Raw genomic sequence first — 16,451 nt, 5'->3', positions numbered from 1 at the left:
CTCAAGGGTTTCAAGTAGCTCAAAAATGTCCTTTAAGGCAGACGTCGGTAGATGCCTGTTTATACACTCATAGTTGCTTCACTGGGTTTGTTTCACCCTCTAAGGTGCAAAGCTGAGAAGAGTGTTGCAGGAAGCTGCCTTGTCCTTAGTTTGGTTCAGAGACTCTCTGGCACTTCCCACCTAGGAAGCTTTCCGCACTACCTAGTAGGAAACACTGTATGCTGGAGGGTCCTCTGGATTTGGTATCATTTTTTTTAACTAAATTTTAAAGGTTTTTATAAGTGCAACATCACCATAACATCCTTTTCAATATTTGAAGACCACTAACATCTTATGTCCTCAAAGTGGGAACGCCGGGTGGTAAAAAAAACACCCCGGTGTAGGAAGGAAAATCTTTTACCAAGATGGCCACCATGGAAAGGGAAGGCGGGGTGTATAAAGAACACAACAGGGCATGAGCGGGGGGTGGGGGGGACAGGGGAGACACATGGACATGAGCGGGGGGTGAGAGGGAACAGGATACAAACGGGGCATGAGCAGGGGGTGGGGGGAAAAGGAAGGAAACATGGGGCATGAGCGGTGGTGGGGGGAACACGAGAGAGACACGGGGCATGAGCACCGGGTGGGGAGGAACATGAGGGAGACAAGGGGTAAGAGCGGGGGGTGGGGAGGAACACGAGGGAGACACGGGGCATGAGCGGGGGGGTTCAGGGCACACACGGGACATGAGCGCGGTTGGGGGGAAAGGAGAGTGACAAGGGGCATGAGCGGGGGGTGGGGGGAACACGAGGGAGACACGGGGCATGAGCGGGAGGGTGGGGGTAACACGAGGGAAACACAGGGCATGAGCGGGGGGTGGGGGGAACACGAGGGAGACACGGGGCATGAGCGGGGGGTCGGAGGCAACAGGAGACAGACACGGGGCATGAGCGGGGGGTGGGGCCAACAGGAGACAGACACGGGGCATGAGCGGGGGGGTGGGGGGCAACAGGAGAGAGACACAGGGCATTACCGCGGATTGGGGGGGTAAGGAGACAGACACGGGGCATGAGCGGGGGGTGGGGGGAACAGGAGACAGACACAGGGCATGAGTGGGTGATGGGGGGATACAGGAGACAGACACGGGGCATGAGCAGGGGGTGGGGGTCCACAGGAGAGAGATACGGGGCATGAGCGGGGGGGTGGGGGGGCACAGGACACAGACATGGGGCATGAGCGGGGGGTGGGGGGCAACAGGAGAGAGACACGGAGCATGAGCGGGTGGGGGGAACAGGAGACAGACACGGGGCATGAGCGGGGGGGCAACAGGAGAGAGACACGGGGCATGAGCGGGTGGGGGGAACAGGAGACAGACACGGGGCATGAGCGGGGGTGGGGGGTTACAGGAGGCAGACACGGGGCATGAACGGGGGTGGGGGGCACCAGGAGACAGACATGGGGCATGAGCGGGGGGTGGGGGGAACAGGACACAGACACGGGACATGAGCGGGGGGTGGGGAGAACAGGAGACAGACACTGGGCATTAGCGGGGGGTGTGAGGGGCAACAGGAGACAGACACGGCACATGAGGGGAACAGGAGACAGATACGGGGCATGAGCGGGGGGTGGGGAGAAGAGGAGACAGACACGGTGCATGAGCGGGGGGAACAGAAGACAGACACGGGGCATCAGTGGGAGGTGGGGGAAAGGGGAAAGAGACACACGGGGCATGAGCGGGGGAGGGAGAGCGACACACGGGGCATGAGCAGGGGATGGGGAGGGAGAGAGACACAGGGGGCATGAGCGGGGGGTGGGCGAAAGGGAGAGAGCCACACGGGGCATAAGCGGGGGGTGGGCGGGAGAGAGACACACGGGGCATGAGCGGGGGGTGGGCGGGAGAGAGAGACACATGGGGCATGAGCGGGGGGTGGGTGGGAGGGACATAGACACACGGGGCATGAGAGGGGGTGGGGGGGAGGGAGAGAGACACAAGGGGCATGAGCGAGGGGTGTGGGGAGGGAGAGAGATACACTGGGCATGAGCGGGGTGTGGGGGAGGGAGAGAGCCACACGGGGCATGAGCGGGGGGTGGGGGTGAGGGAGAGAGACACACGGGGCATGAGCAGGGGTTGGGGGGAGGGAGAGAGACACACGGGGCATGAGCGAGGGGTGTGGGGAGGGAGAGAGATACACTGGGCATGAGCGGGGTGTGGGGGAGGGAGAGAGCCACACGGGGCATGAGCGGGGCGTGGGGGTGAGGGAGAGAGACACACGGGGCATGAGCAGGGGTTGGGGGGAGGGAGAGAGACACACGGGGCATGATTGGGGTGTGGGCGGGTGGGGGAGAGACACACGGGACATAAGCGGGGGGTGGGCAGTGGGTGGGGAGAGACACACGGGACATGAGCGGTGGGTGGGCGGCAGGTGGGGAGAGACACACGGGACATGAGCGGGGGGTGGGGCAGCGGGTGGGGAGAGACACACGGGACATGAGCGGGGGGTGGGCAGTGGGTGGGGAGAGACACACGGGACATGAGCGGTGGGTGGGCGGCAGGTGGGGAGAGACACACGGGACATGAGCGGGGGGTGGGGCGGCGGGTGGGGAGAGACACACGGGACATGAGCGGGGGGTGGGCGGCGGGTTGGGAGAGACACACGGGACATGAGCGGGGGGTGGGCAGCGGGTGGGGAGAGAAACACAGGACATGAGCGGGGGGTGGGCGGTGGGTGGGGAGAGACACACGGGACATGAGCGGGGGGTGGACGGCGGGTGGGGAGAGACACACGGACATGAGCGGGGGGTGGGCGACGGGTGGGGAGAGACACACAGACATGAGCGGGGGGTGGGAGAGACGAGCGGGGCACGAGCTGGGCATGAGTGGGGCATGAGCGGGGGCTGGGCGGGAGGGAGAAAGACACCCGGACATGAGCGGGGGGTGGGCAGGAGGGAGAAAGACACATGGACATGAGCAGGGGATGGGGGAGGGAGAGAGACACAGGGGGCATGAGCGGGGGGTGGGCGAAAGGGAGAGAGACACACGGGGCATAAGCGGGGGGTGGGCGGGAGAGAGACACACGGGGCATGAGCGGGGGGTGGGCGGGAGAGAGAGACACATGGGGCATGAGCGGGGGGTGGGTGGGAGGGACATAGACACACGGGGCATGAGCGGGGGTGGGGGGGAGGGAGAGAGACACAAGGGGCATGAGCGAGGGGTGTGGGGAGGGAGAGAGATACACTGGGCATGAGCGGGGTGTGGGGGAGGGAGAGAGCCACACGGGGCATGAGCGGGGGGTGGGGGTGAGGGAGAGAGACACACGGGGCATGAGCAGGGGTTGGGGGGAGGGAGAGAGACACACGGGGCATGAGCGATGGGTGTGGGGAGGGAGAGAGATACACTGGGCATGAGCGGGGTGTGGGGGAGGGAGAGAGCCACACGGGGCATGAGCGGGGCGTGGGGGTGAGGGAGAGAGACACACGGGGCATGAGCAGGGGTTGGGGGGAGGGAGAGAGACACACGGGGCATGATTGGGGTGTGGGCGGGTGGGGGAGAGACACACGGGACATAAGCGGGGGGTGGGCAGTGGGTGGGGAGAGACACACGGGACATGAGCGGTGGGTGGGCGGCAGGTGGGGAGAGACACACGGGACATGAGCGGGGGGTGGGGCAGCGGGTGGGGAGAGACACACGGGACATGAGCGGGGGGTGGGCAGTGGGTGGGGAGAGACACACGGGACATGAGCGGTGGGTGGGCGGCAGGTGGGGGGAGACACACGGGACATGAGCGGGGGGTGGGGCGGCGGGTGGGGAGAGACACACGGGACATGAGCGGGGGGTGGGCGGCGGGTTGGGAGGGACACACGGGACATGAGCGGGGGGTGGGCAGCGGGTGGGGAGAGAAACACAGGACATGAGCGGGGGGTGGGCGGTGGGTGGGGAGAGACACACGGGACATGAGCGGGGGGTGGACGGCGGGTGGGGAGAGACACACGGACATGAGCGGGGGGTGGGCGACGGGTGGGGAGAGACACACAGACATGAGCGGGGGGTGGGAGAGACGAGCGGGGCACGAGCTGGGCATGAGTGGGGCATGAGCGGGGGCTGGGCGGGAGGGAGAAAGACACCCGGACATGAGCGGGGGGTGGGCAGGAGGGAGAAAGACACATGGACATGAGCGGGGTGTGGGCCGGAGGGAGAAAGACACACGGACATGAGCGGGGGGTGGGCGGGAGGGAGAAAGACACATGGACATGAGCGGGGGTGGGCGGGACACATGGGGGTTGGGAGAGACACACGGGGCATGAGCGGGCGGTGGCGGGAGGGAGAGAGACACACGGGGCATGAGCAGGGGGTGGGCGGGAGGGGAGGGACACACAGACATGAGCGGGGGTGGGAGAGACACACGGGGCATGAGCGGGGGGTGGGTGGGTGATTGAGACGAGCGGGGCACGAGCTGGGCATGAGCGGGGCATGAGCGGGGGGTGGGCGGGAGGGAGAAAGACACCCGGACCTGAGCGGGGGGTGGGCGGGAGGGAGAAAGACACACGGACATGAGCGGGGTGTGGGCCGGAGGGAGAAAGACACACAGACATGAGTGGGTGGTGGGCGGGAGGGTGAAAGACACACGGAGATGAGCGGGGGGTGGGCGGGACACACGGGGGTGGGAGAGACACACGGGCCATGAGCGGGGGTTGGGCGGGAGGGAGAGAGACACACGGGGCATGAGCAGGGGGTGGTCGGGGCATGAGCAGGGGGTGGGCGGGAGGGAGAAAGACACCTGGACATGAGCGGGGGGTGGGGGGTAGGGAGAAAGACACACGGACATGAGCGGGGTGTGGGCCGGAGGGAGAAAGACACACGGACATGAGCGGAGGGTGGGCGGGAGGGAGAAAGGCACACGAACATGAGCGGGGTGTGGGCCGGAGGGAGAAAGACACACGGACATGCGCGGAGGGTGGGCCGGAGGGAGAAAGACACACCGACATGAGCGGAGGGTGGGCGGGAGGGAGAAAGACACACGGACATGAGCGGGGGGTGGGCGGGAGGGAGAAAAACATACGGCGTTCGTGTGCAGGCGGCAGATCCCACTCCTCGGCCCTCCGCTGGCCACCATGGGCCGATGGCGTGAGCAGGGGGCTGGAGGAAAAGGGAAGACATGGAGCATGAGTGGGGGTGGCAAGAAGGACACACGGGGCATGAGAGGGGGGGTGGGAGGAACAGGAGACAGACACGGGCATGAGCGAGGATGGGGGACTTACTGTGCAGGCGGGATACAAAGTCTCTCATGCGAGGAACAAAGATGGCGGGCGTCTCTGAAGTCAGACGCACTGCACGCTTTCACCGCATCCAATGAGAGAACAAGTCAGATGTCCGCGGACATCACGCAAGCTGCTTGCCGAATCACTGTCCTGTCCTCGGAGCGAACAGGGAAGTGTGTCCACGAAGCGAACACAGATATCACTAATTTTTTCAACTTACATTTTTGTCATTTTTTTAAAACTACTGGACGGATTTACACCAAATAAAGCAAAGCATGCTTTCGGGACCAAGCCGCCACTCCTGCCGCAAATTTGGTGTAAATCCGTCCAGCGGTTTGGGCTGTAGGCGTGAGCAAAGTTTTTTCCCATTATGTCTATGGGAAAAAAAAAGTTTTGGGACCCCCCCTATAACTTTGCCCCCCCTGGACGAATACTCACCAAACTTTGCAAAAAATGTCAGAGTGACCCAAATACTTTTTTTGCAAAGTTTGGTGAGGATTTGTCCAGGGAGAGCGAAGTTATAAGCCGCCCAAAAAGTGCTCTTCCTATGGAAACAGCAACTTAACCATAACTACATGGCCACTAGCGTACATGGCCACTAGCGTGGCCATGTAATATATATATATATATTTATTGCTGGGGGATTTGCATTATATAAGGTCAGAGGATAAAGGAAAAACGGGATCCTCTCTGATTGGGGGAAAAAGACAGCACTGTACAATTAAAAAGGATAAGAGGAGTAAGGCTAGAGAACCTATGTATTGTGAGGGCCTGGGACCCCTCTGCCCAATATAAAGGGGGCGTAAGGACGAATAGTCGTGTTTGTGTTTTTGGGTGTTTTTATTGTGGTGGTGTGGACTGAGGTGGGTCCGATTTTTTGGTATATATTGTGGTGAAGTCAGAGGAAGTTTGTATGGCTAGCATGATGATGTGTGAGGTGTAGTGGTGTGGGGGAGTGAGGTGTTCATGCGTGTGTGTGTGTGTGTGTGTGTGTGTGTAGAGTGTTGAAGGTGGAGGGCAGGGAATTGGAAACGGGAAAGGGATGTGGAAGGGGGGCCTTGGGGCATCACTGGACTGGAGCCTGGAGTAACAAAGTACATTATAATTGGATAGGGGCAGTTAACATGGAGCGATCATCCCCATTGGAATGTATGTGTACGGCTCTCACGTTATATAAGGAGAAAATTCTGAAATACCATCAGGAGTGGGTGACTAAGACAATGGGTAAAGGGGATGTACAAGCCATGGCAAGAACAGGGAATAAGCAATAAGGAGGTTCTGGGTAACATGTATACGTTCTTAGCAGAAAAGTGTAAGGGGAAGAAATTTAAGAACAGGAAGGAGGTGTTGGAATTATGGAAGAGAGTGGAGGGTTTGGAAGATGCCCCCGATTACCTTACAAAGACAGCGAGTGGGCCACCTACACTGTGCAATCCAGCCCCGACCATGCCCATCGTGCAAACATCCAGGGGGGCCCCGTCCCACTGACTATGGACCAAGCAGCGCAACCTCCCCCAGCAGCGTGCTACCCCACATGAGTACAGTGAGGATACACAAATCCCACCTATGTTCCACTGCCTGTCCCTGCCCCTGCTCCAAAGTTTGCCCAGTATCAGAATATCCCGAACCCCAAACACTCTGCAGCCACTCAAGCTCAAGTGCACAGAGAATCCAAGTGGAGGCCACAGAAGCAGTTAGATGAGGTGTTAAAAAGGACAGTGGACCATTTAGCAAGACCTAAGTTAGATAGAGGAGATAGGCAAAGAGCACCTAATGAAGCAGATGATTGGAGAGCAGGGACATTTTGTTTAGAATTTACAGAATGGTGATGAAGGATGTGCATGTGAAGAAAGAAGATAATGGACAGTATACTGAAGGCAGCATAGGGGAATGCAGCATACCGGAAGTTTGGATTATGTGACATTCCGGTCCAATGCTGATATGGGCTCAGATGCAGAGGAGGAGGAGTGAGGCAGAGTGGATGTGCTGGGAGAAGAGCAGAATGGACCCGTGATCTCATCATGGGTGGAGTGTTTGTGGGGGCCAGGTTAAGAAACCACCATGGGCGCATCTCAGTAGTGAAGGGGAAGCAAGGGGGGAAATGAAGGTGGTATGGCTGGTAGGGACACAGCTTCCATTGCTACACAAATGTCCTGGGAGGGCACAATATGTAGCCTGGCCATACTTGGACAGAAATAATTTGATAAAGGCGTTACCATCCCTCACTGCTGGTGCATGAAATGGGATACAAGCATTCGAGAAACAGACAGCTGGCTTTACCATGGTTGTGAGCAACAGGAACAGCTTGTAAACCACAGTGTTATGAGGTCAGGCTGACGACATCTGGGTTAAGGCAAGGTACCCCGGGGTAAAGATGGGGGAAGACAGCCATGACAGGGCCCACTTTATTGAATGCCTGGCCCGAGTGTGAGTGGTGCTGCGGTCCGCATACCAGGACATGCCATGTCTCTAGTTGATAATGGCGCGAACTGTACAGGAAGATGAGGACCAGACCCAGTATATATGACACATACAGGAGATATGGAGGCCAGAGACGGGCGAACCATGGGACTAGGCCATAGATGTTTTCTATTTTATGGTTAAGAAGGGCATTCCCAAGAGTGTAGAAGGAACTTGATATGGTTGTGAGGATTGAGGCAAAGGGGTGGGTGGAGATACAGTCTATAATTGTACATCATTATAAATGGTTGAGAGAGAACCAAAGGAAATGGCAGAGAGAATACAGATTGAGAAAGCAAAACTAGTGCAGAAGAAGCTAGCAAAGTTGTTGGAGGAAGGACCGGTAGTAACCACGCCACAAGGGGGGCACAAGGAGCCAAGGGCAATTGTAAAAGAGGTACAAATGGCCCCCATATGGAGAGGAGGGTAAGATTGGAATGTTGGATATCCAGGATCGTATCAGGGCAGACCGCCAGGAGGACACCCCAGTTGGAGGGGAGGATTTGCAGGATCTCAGGGAAGCAGAGGAGGGTTTGGAGGGATGTGCCAAAGGGGCAGGGTATGGGGCAATGCTGGACTTGTGGGAGGATGGGCCACTTTTCACTGGAACGTAGGAGCAAAGAAATGGCTGTATATAACCTGCAAACTATGCCATACGTGTAAGGCGCTGCTGGCATGTACCAGCCTTATGCCTTGGCACCCGGAATGCTTCATACAGCACACCGCTGCCTATAGCCCCTACTACACCTCCACCACAGTTCCTGAAGCTGTCAGCCCTGGCATCTAACAGTGCACCAGTTTATGTGATATAACCAGGGCAGCCATAGGCCCCCCAAGTACCCAAAAGTAATGGGGTACTACATGACACAGTAACACATTATCTGTGGTAGGAGGAAAGCCCATCAACTTCTCAGTGACAAACACATATCTAGACTAAGACAGCCCACAGAGAACTTTAACGTGCCCAGTCCTGTCAGTCACTGCCAACCCAGATGAGGAACCATTGGTGGGCATGGAGATAGGAAATAGACCATTTGTTTTCATAGTAGATACCGATGCAGCAAAACCATGCATTAGGGAGGGGCAATTCCCCTTATCGTGTGAGGTAATGGACAGGCAAGGGTTCTCTGGGGAAACAAAATCTATTCTATTTACTGAGGAATTACCCATCAAGGTAATAGGGAGATGCGAGCCCCATTGTTGTTTTCAACATGATCCCCTGTCAATTTGTTGGGGAGGGATGTGTTAAGCAAATTGAATATGACCATCTCCTTCATGGAGGAATGGGTAGTGTGTTCCACCCCAGGTATATGTTACATGAGGGCAATCCTCAGTGTGCATGCATTGGGGAATGAGGGAGCAATTAGAGGATTGCCTGTGCATCTGGACCTGTTTATCCACAGGGACACTGTATTGCTCAACACTGTGCCAGGAGTGGCCATACAATTATGCAGAGTACCCTCAGAATTCCTGTTTGGGTCAGCCCAGCTCCAAGAGCACTTAGCTGGGACGATTACCACACTTGATTTGGAAGGAGTGGTGGTGACAAGATTGTGCTGATATAGACAGATGTGAAGGGGGAGAGTGACACACTGTTTTGTGAATCGACCCAGCTCAGACATTAAGGGTGGGTCAGATGACCAACTGTTTGAAGACGTTGACAATGACAGAGGGATAAGAATGGGATTACAAAGGAGTGTGGGAGCCCCTCTACTGAGAATGAACATGGGCCAAATACCCTGTTCTATTGAATGTATTGCACTCAGGAGGGTCTACAACCACGATTTAGCTCACTGCACCATTCCCAGAGGAGAAATAGCCATTTACATATTAGTCCTTTTCCCACCCACAAAGGCAACCCAGCACTGAAATACTAGGCAATTCTCTTCTGAACAAGAGTACCATCAGCAACCACAGATATGTGTTATGGCTTTGTTGGGCCTCCTCAGTGAGGTGAAGCTGAGCCTCTGTAAGAAACAGTGAGCAAGGGGTCCACATCTGGATTACCTTGGGAAACATAGGGTGAAACCCAAGTATTACAAAATTACAAATTAGTGTGGGACCCCCTCTACTGAGAACAAACATGGGTCAAATACTCTGTTCTGTGGAATTTCTTCCACTCAGGAAGGTCTACAAAAACTTTTTACCTCACTGCGGTTAGATACCGTCCTTGGTGGAAGAAATTCCATAGAACATGTTATTTGTTCGTTCTGAGTAGAGGGCTTCCAACACTCCTTTGTAAGATGATAATGGCATTATGTGTACCAAGAAAGATAATAATTCAGTGTTGAAATGTCCCATGCCCCATGCAGTTAGCAGGGAACGTCCCACAATTTGCCAAAGGTGATCTAGCGCAGGTGACTGATGGTTATCACGTATAGGCCACACAGGGAATCAAGGAAGAAAACCATAATTCTCACAATATACATTACTACATCCGCCCCAGCCATTGAATTGTCAAAGTTGCCTCAATGTATCCTTATCCAGTTCTGCTGACCATACCTATCGCCTCATCGGGCCCATTTCCAGATACTACTTCACTGGGGTACAGTTTATTATGTTTCAGTGTGATTCCTGAGTCACAATGGCACGGATCCGCATCTGGTTAGTACATGGATCCCCTCAGTCACTCCATCATGTCCCTTCTTTGGAGGCTATCTTGTCGATGGTCGTTACGTGTATTGTCATGGCTCCTTGTCCAGCAAAAAAAACCTTAGCCCCAAACGACCCCCTCCCGCCCCGTTCCCATCCTTCCCCTTGCCAATCCCTGTCACTGCCCTCCCCTATCTCCAACTTCCCTCAACCCCCCCCCAAAGTGCTGAATCTTCCCGTTGCTTCCTGTAGCACCCATTCACTTCCCCATAACACTGTGAGTGATGAACCCCTCCCCTTCCAACCAGTTCCTGCTTTCTCTTCTCTCTCCTTCTATCCTTACTGCTCTATGGGTGTCAGAGTGGCCTTAGATCTTGTATGGATGTCAGCTCGTTCAGTAACTGACCCCAGTCCACCATTAGTGTATTTTCCCCTTCCGGGTCCTTATGTTTGTCTAAGTATTCTACTTCGACCAGGCCCCTATCGACGTACCTCATGTAGCCACAGTCTCACTGACGGGCCAGCCTCTGTCTTCCATTCTATCGCAATCCACCTCTTGGCCAATATTAAAAGGAATCTGCAATTTTATTTGGTTTTTTATACCTCTTAGCCCCCAGCAGGAATCCCACAAGCACCCCTCATGGGTGCATTCATAGCTACCCCCCAATATGGCATTCACTTTATTTACCACCCCTTCCCAATATTTCACTACCACTGGGCAACTCCAAACTATGTGCCAAAACCCAGTGTGGTCCCCTCCGCATCATGTGCAAGTATGTGGCGCCGTATGACTGATCGCATGTATTCTTACCGGTGTCAGATACACTCTATGTAGGTAGTAAAACTGGGTGAGCTGGAATTGCGCATTCCTTTTTTTTTCTTACCTTCTCCCACATCCGTCCCCACTGCTCCTCCGAAGTAGGTGCCCCCAAATCCTTTTACCATTTGCATTTAATTGGCAACTCCCATCCCCCTTGCTATGCAGGAGCCTGATGGTTGGCGGACAAGTAACCCCCCATAACGTGGGACTGGTAAAGAGTGTGGCACCAATACGCATTACCCATAAACACGGTGCAGTATTGTCAGAATAAGGCAGTACCTGTTGTCCAGAGAGGCAGAGGAGGGGATACATGATACTATCATGGCTTTATTACATCAGGGTATTATAGAACCATCAAACTCCCTCTGCAATACAGCTATACAGCCCGTCAAGAAAGCAAATCAATAAAGTTGGAGAATGATTCAGGATCTATGCCCCCTAAACAGCATAATGCAGAATGAGTTCCCTGCTGCACCGAACCCTGCAACAATACTCTGTAACACACCCACCAGAGCGACCCACTTAACTGGCATTGACCTAAAGAATGCTGTCTTATCCATTACATCCCAATTCAGAATACCTCCTCATCGTGCTTACCTATCATGGGGTGCAATTCCAGCATACTAGGCTACCACAAGGGTACTGTGAGTCCTCAAGCATCTTTAACAGGGTACTCCATGCAGATTTAGGTAACATACATATGCCCAGTCCCGTTATTCAATACATTGATGATTGATTGGTGTGTAGTGTCAATGAGAAGCAGTGCAGGGAGGACTCCATCATGTTGTTGAAACTGCTTGCAAACAAAAGGTGCTAGATAGTAAGTGTTATATTTAGGTCAACCTATTTCCATTGATAGTAAGAAGGTAACACCCAAGCTCATAGCTGCAGTGTGCAGCACCCCCACAACCAGTGTCAGTAAAAGACATGCATAATTTCGTAAGATTGTGCAATTACTGCAGGGCATGGAGCTTTGACTACACCACATAAACAAAGCCATTAATACAAGCCCTCAAAGAGGCCCAAAAGACAAAAAGCGCCATCACATGGACAGAGATGCTCATGAGCTACCAGAAGATCAAGGACATCATTAGAACAGCCCCTGTTCTAGCAACCCATGACTATACACAGTAATTCTATTTGTTTTCACATTCAAATGGACAGACACAAAAAAGGACCATGGGCCACAAGCCCTTGATGAATTACAGTGCCACGCTGGACTCAGTAATGAAGGGACAGTTCCCTTATCAACAGGCTCTGGCAGCAGCAACTTTCACCTTTGAAAAATCTGCTACTATCAGAATGGGTTGTTCAGTGGAATTATATGTAGAACACACAGTATTTGCAATATTAGAAAGGTTTAAATCTACACTAACACCACAAAGGACCTTGACATATGAGGTAAAGCTATCCAGCCTGTCCATTCACATTGTCAGTTGTAAGACAGTCAACCCAGCTACATTCATCATTGAACTGATCACTGAGGACAATGGCATACATGACTGTGTCACATATGAGGGTCCAGAAGATGACATACCCAAGGCAAGGGACTATGCTCTTGAGGATGGGGAAGTATTTTCTGTTCACAGCAACTATTGACCAGGAGATAGGGAAGAGGCACACATGATCAGCAGTGGTCCGCCTAGTGGATGGAGAGTATGAGGTATTGGTGCAGGCGGAGTTGACCATGCATTATTCTGCCTAATGTGCAGTACTCATTGCCCTGATTGATGCACTGGAGGCATCCCAAGAGTGTCTGGTTAGAATGTACTCTGATTCAGCCTATGTCGCCACCACCATGCATTCAGGATTATCACTTTGGAAGAGGAGGGGGCTCTGAAGGGCTGACGGGTCCCATGTGCAGCATGCAGCACTATTCGACAGGCTGAGTTATGCTCTCTCATGGCCTCCACTTGTCGCAGTCATCAGGTGTACCACACATACTAACAATTCTGACCTAATATCTCTTGGTAACGAGGCAGCAGATCAAGCGGCCAAAATAGCTGCCTATCTCCCAGTGCCAGAAAATGAGGGCCTACCAAGGAGTAGCCAGTGTGCAAGTACAAATAGAGGTCCCATACAAAGCACTTCTCATTACTCAGGTTATCGAACTATAGGACTAGGCATCCCAGGAAGAAAAAATGTTATGGCAAAAAAGAGAGTGTATGCAATCCCCACTGACCCAAAATGGAGACAGGTCATCACAGGTAAGGTAGTGATTCCCCAAGAGTTGGTGATGGCTGTCTTTGAACAATTACACCACTCCTCACACATGCCGAAGCACCAAATCGCTGTAAACATGCAAGAGGATTGGTTTGTGCCAAATATCCATGAGTTGCTAAATGTTTGTATTGTTAATTGCACCACCTGCCACACATACAACACAGAGAAAACAGTGAGGATACTGCAAGACACATTGCATACCCCAGTGGAACATTTTAAGTGTTACATATCGACTTTGCTGACATGGAGGAGCGGTGCAATACCTATCAGTACCTCATCATTATTATCTTAAAATTCTCTCATTAGATTAAGACTGGGCCATGTGCACATCCAGATGCTGAATCAGTATCCTCATATATAGTTTGAGAAGTGTTCCCCGTTAGAGCGTGTGCAAAGTATTAAAATCAGATAATGCCATGCACTTCTTTAATGAGCTGTTTAAAGAAATAGCTGCTCTGTTACGCATTTGGCACAAAATGTTCTCCATCTATCCTCCACATGCCAACAGGATTGTTGAGAGAATGAATGCCCTTCTAAAGGGCAGATTGTCAAAATTGCTTGTTACCCTCAAGAAGAATTGGGTCCACTGTTTGCCCCTGGCCCTTTTCAGTTTGAAGACGCAGCCTTTCTGGACCATCATTTCTTGCCTCATTAAATTATGTTGGGGAGGAGAATGCACACACCACTTTCACCTGCAAATACTGCAGCTGATGCTCACAGGGCTGCGGTTGTTTTAGGAGAAGTGTTTACAGTATATTTGCATCATTTACCAACATGCATAAAGATTCTTTCTCTCCAGATAGCATCAAGAAGAGCAGAAGTGGAAAACAATGCTGCATCAAAAAAATGCAAGCTCTCCACCACTATAGCTACTGCCTGGAGACACTATATATATATGCACAATTTTGCCCACAGATGGAGTGAGACACGCTTCAAAGGACCTAACAGCGTGGTCTATGCCTCTCCATTCACGGTGAAGGTCTAGGAGTTACATATTGGGTACACTGTAAGGGGATTCAATTCAACACTACAGCTAAGTCAACGCCTAGTCTATAATACTGAATGAAAACCCTTATTGATATATCTTTAGGTCCAGTTCATGCGTTCTGGATGACTACCCCTATATAACACCCCTCTCTTGGAATCCCCCTGACCCCACTGAGCCAAGAAGTAGTTCTGTTTTGCAAGTTTAAAAGGTTTATTTGATAATTTAAAATATATATATATCACACTTTATAATAAATTAATAATTGAATAGCACACTTAATCTGGTATGATAAAGATCAACAACGGAGAATCTGGCACTAGCACACTTCTTATAATCACTAATGAGTTGACATGAAATGGATAAGGTAGCACACTGGTAAATAGGAACAAAAGTATAATGTGGTAGAGGATGCTTTATGTAAGCTCAGGTGGATGCAATATTCAATGAATGCAGTACAGAAAATACTCAATATGATTTCAACCAAACAATGTAATCACTTTTCTCTGGCAATCCCCTCCCCCCCTTGATGCAAGGCAAGGAAGTGGAAGGAAGGCACACAATTCTCAGAAATGCAATTCAATGTAATTCAGTTCAATCCCCCAAGCTTAGACTACAGAAGTTTGAAAACACAGGCAAATGCTTTGATATGTGCTGCTTTGATATGTGCTAGCAATGGATGAGAAATATGCTGGAAATGCTTTTAATTCCCTTTCAGAGGTTCAGGGTGAATGGTATCTAGTTAATATTAGCTCAGGCTCACTCTTGCAATGATTCAGGAATGATTAGCAGGTTAAACGAATTTCTGGCAAATGGAAGGCAAGCAGCAGCAGTTTTTACATGTGAAGAAATTTGCAAATCGCGGCAAAATTCGCGGATGCGCCGAGCGCTATTACAGAGGAACCACAAGGACTATCTCTATCGTTTTGGGGTCCTAGGAAAGCCTGGGATCTCAGCTTCAAAATGAAAGTTACTGCAAGTCTCTAGCACAAACGGTCGCGGAGATATGAGCGATTTAATAAAGGTCGTTTTTCAGATTTGAAATTTTAAAGTTAAAAAAAAAAACACGTGCAGCTTGCAACTAGAAAATGACAAGTGACAGCTTTACAAATGACAGGTGACAGTTAGGAGACAGTTCTACTTAGATTAAAATAGGATTGAATTATATTATCTTAACTAGGAGACTATATTCTTGAATTAAATGGGCCACGCCACGGATCTGGTCAGATTTTAGACTCTGGTCTGGTCTGGCCTCTGCACTTCACAGTGATCTGGGTCAGCTCTCTCTGCTGGTCTGGGTCTCTCTGGGTACAGCACTGCTTTCTCTCTGGTCTGGTCTCTTAGTTCTGGATAGATTGAAGTCTCTAGTTTGGCTTTCTGGAGGTTGATGGAGGTAAAGTATGGATTTTTCCGGCAGAGCTTCCAGCGGCAGATGGATTTTGAAGGTCCCTATCTGTCCTGTCTGTCTGCTTTTATGTTTTTAGAATGTGGGTGTGTTCTAGCATCACTGACCCTACCTCTCTCTCAGCTTCTAATTGGTCAAACTTCCATTTATCATTTGATTGGGGAATGAACTGTGAGTCAGAGGGATGTCATTTTATGGCTTGCAGATAGGACACTCCTCTGTCAGATTGCACACATTCTATATTTGATAATAAAAGACATATTTCACAGTTACACAGTTGCTTGAAATTACATATACATGGTGTGGCTGAATTTAGCCATGTCTCTGTCCAAATCTGCTGTTTCTAAGAGCTTGCATTCAGAAATGGCACATAATTGACTTTTTAACTGATTTTTCACTTTCTGACATTGACCCAACTTTACATACATGTGTGCAGGGAGTATGGACATTAACTGATGAAGTTTCAGACTTTTAACATGCATACATTTAGAGTTATATCCACTTTTCCGCTGACACCCCCCTGAATATGCCACCGGGTCGAAAAACCTCTTAAAATGTGGGCAGAAAAATCACAAGAGTTATGGTGTCATTAATAAAATTTTCACATGTCCGCTCTATGAATGATCCATCTTTTTAAAGTTATGTTCTGGCTCCAAAGGGGTGTGGTTTCCTCCCAGCACAAGGTAGAAATACTGGTTTATCCAGTTCTGCCAAGCCAGCTTGCTCTCACA

Source organism: Ambystoma mexicanum, chromosome 2p (assembly GCF_040938575.1).
Source record: "Ambystoma mexicanum isolate Mex_15411 chromosome 2p, UKY_AmexF1_1, whole genome shotgun sequence".
NCBI classification, from domain to species: domain Eukaryota; kingdom Metazoa; phylum Chordata; class Amphibia; order Caudata; family Ambystomatidae; genus Ambystoma; species Ambystoma mexicanum.
This window is presented reverse-complemented; position numbering follows the sequence as displayed.